Genomic DNA, 3107 nt, shown 5'->3' with positions numbered 1-3107 from the left:
CCAAAAAGGGTGCATTTTGGGCGTTAAACGCCAGAATGGATACCATTCTGGGCGTTTAACGCCAGGATGGTGCTAGGGGGAAGATTTTGTTTTCAAAATCAATTTTTTTTTCAAGTTTTCAAAGTTTTTCAAATCAAATCTTTTTCAAATCATATCTTTTCAATCAAATGTTTTCAAAATCAATTCCTTTCCTTTTTCAAAGATACTTACTAACAATTAAGGATTTGATTGAACATTTTTTGCCTCTTCTATTAAGGAAGGTTTTATGTTTGAATCATATCTTTTCTTGTTAGGCAAGTCATTAATTTTTAAAATCATATCTTTTCAAATTGTTTTCAAATCATATCTTTTAAAATTGTTTTCAAATCATATCTTCTCAATCACATCTTTTTAAAACCATAACTTTCCAATCAAATCTTTTTAACCTCATCTTTTTTCAAAATAGTTTTCAATCAAATCTTTTTGATTTCTAATTTCAAAATCTTTTTCAAAAATCAATTGATTTCTTTTTCACTTTGAAGCAAACAACTTTGAGCTTAAACCTCAATTAGTTTCTCTAATGCAACAGAATTGCAAGTTCCATGGACTTCCAATGGAAGATCCTCATCAGTTTTTAGCTGAATTCTTGCAAATCTGTGACACAGTCAAGACTAATGGGGTTAACCCTGAGGTCTACAGACTGATGCTATTCCCTTTTGCTGTAAGAGACAGAGCTAGAATATGGTTGGATTCTCAACCTAAAGAAAGCCTGGACTCTTGGGAAAAGCTAGTCAATGCCTTCTTGGCAAAGTTCTTTCCACCACAAAGATGGAGTAAGCTTAGAGTGGAAGTCCAAACCTTCAGACAGAAGGATGGAGAATCCCTCTATGAAGCTTGGGAAAGATACAAACAATTAATCAGAAGATGTCCCTCAGACATGCTTTCTGAATGGAGCATCATAGGTATTTTCTATGATGGTCTCTCTGAACTATCCAAGATGTCTTTGGATAGCTCTGCAGGAGGATCTCTTCATTTGAAGAAGACGCCTACAGAAGCTCAAGAGCTAATTGAAATGGTTGCAAATAACCAATTCATGTACACTTCTGAAAGGAATCCTGTGAACAATGGGATTAATCAGAAGAAATGAGTTCTTGAGATTGACACTCTGAATGCCATTTTGGCTCAGAATAAAATATTGACTCAACAAGTCAATTTGATTTCTCAAGGTCTGTCTGGAATGCAAAATGCACCAAGCAGTACTAAGGAAGCTTCATCTGAGGAAGAAGCATATGATCCTGAGAACCCTTCAATGGAAGAGGTGAATTACCTAGGAGAACCCTATGGAAACACCTACAATTCTTCATGGAGAAATCACCCCAATTTCTCATGGAAGAATCAAGAGAGACCTCAACAAGGTTTCAATAACAATAATGGTGGAAGAAACAGGTTTAACAATGGCAAGCCTTTTCCATCATCTTCTCAGCAACAGACAGAGAGTTCTAAGCAGAATACTTCTGACTTAGCAACAATGGTCTCTGATCTAATAAAGACCACTCAAAGTTTCATGAATGAAACAAGGTCCTCCATCAGAAATTTGGAAGGACAAGTGGGTCAGCTGAGCAAGAAAGTTACTGAACTCCCTCCTAGCACTCTCCCAAGTAATACAGAAGAAAATCCAAAAGGAGAGTGCAAAGCCATAGACATGGCCGAATATGGAGAGGAAAGAGAGGAGGAGGAGGCCACTGAGAAAGACCTCAGTAGGCGTGTACCAATCTCCTCTGAGTTCCTCAATGAGGAACAATGGGAATCTGAGGCTCAAAATGAGACCATAGAGATTCCATTGGACTTACTTCTGCCATTCATGAGCTCTGATGAGTATTCTTCCTCTGAAGAGGATGAGTATGTCACTGAAGAGCAAGTTGCTAAATACCTTGGAGCAATCATGAAGCTAAATGACAAGTTATTTGGAAATGAGACTTGGGAGGATGAACCCCCCTTGCTCACCAAAGAACTGGATGACTTGTCTAGGCAGAAACTGCCTCAAAAGAGGCAGGATCCTGGGAAGTTTTCTATACCTTGTACCATAGGCACCATGACCTTCAAGAAGGCCTTGTGTGACTTAGGGTCAAGTGTAAACCTCATGCCCCTCTCTGTAATGGAGAAATTAGGGATTTTTGAGGTGCAAGCTGCAAGAATCTCATTAGAGATGGCAGACAATTCAAGAAAACAAGCTCATAGACTTGTAGAGAATGTTTTGGTGAGATTGAAGACCATTACATCCCTACTGACTTCATAGTCCTAGAGACTGGGAAGTGCATGGATGAATCCATCATCCTTGGCAGACCCTTCCTAGCCACAGCAAAGGCTGTGATTGATGTTGATAGAGGAGAGTTGATCATTCAAGTGAATGGAGAATCCTTGGTGTTTAAGGCCCAAGGACATCCCTCTATCATCATGGAGAGGAAGCATGAAGAGCTTCTCTCAAAACAGAGCCAAGCAGAGCCCCCACAGTCAAACTCTAAGTTTGGTGTTGGGAGGCCACAACCAAACTCTAAGTTTGGTGTTGAACCCCCACATTCAAACTCTAAGTTTGGTGTTGGGAGGTTCCAACACGGTTCTGAGTATCTCTGAGGCTCCATGAGAGTCCTCTGTCAAGCTAATGACATTAAAGAAGCGCTTGTTGGGAGGCAACCCAATGTTTTATAGTTAACTATTTTCTTTTGTTATTTTATCTTTTTTGTAGGTTGATGATCATAAGAAGTCACAAAAACAATGAAAAAAGCAAAAACAGAATGAAAAAAAACAGGAAGAAAAACAGCACACCCTGGAGGAGAAGAAGCTGGCGTTCAAACGCCAGTAATGCTAGCTGTTGGGCGTTTAACGCCCAGTCTGGCACCATTCTGGGCGTTTAACGCCAGAAAGGGGCACCAGAGTGGCGTTAAACGCCAGTAAAGGGCAACAACCTGGCGTTAAACGCCAGGAATGGGCACCAGCCCGGCGTTTAACGCCAGAAATAGCTCAAAACGTGATTTTGAGCAACATTTGGTGCAGGGATGACTTTTCCTTGACACCACAGGATCTGTGGACCCCACAGGACCCCACCATCACTCTCTCTCTTCCCCCATTCA

At 40.4% G+C, this 3107-nt stretch overlaps 1 non-coding gene across 1 annotated transcript; it reads right to left on the bottom strand.

Moving 5' to 3' along the window:
• Positions 1–814: 814 nt before the first annotated feature.
• On the bottom strand, positions 815–922 carry LOC130971963 (small nucleolar RNA R71). Its single transcript, XR_009083170.1, has one exon. It is a non-coding gene; the product is annotated as a small nucleolar RNA R71 (small nucleolar RNA).
• Positions 923–3107: the final 2185 nt, after the last annotated feature.

The sequence above is a fragment of the Arachis stenosperma genome, chromosome 3 (genome assembly GCF_014773155.1).
Source record: "Arachis stenosperma cultivar V10309 chromosome 3, arast.V10309.gnm1.PFL2, whole genome shotgun sequence".
NCBI classification, from domain to species: Eukaryota; Viridiplantae; Streptophyta; class Magnoliopsida; order Fabales; family Fabaceae; genus Arachis; species Arachis stenosperma.
The sequence above is the reverse complement of the archived record's forward strand: the minus strand, read 5'-3'. Positions and strand labels throughout refer to the sequence as shown.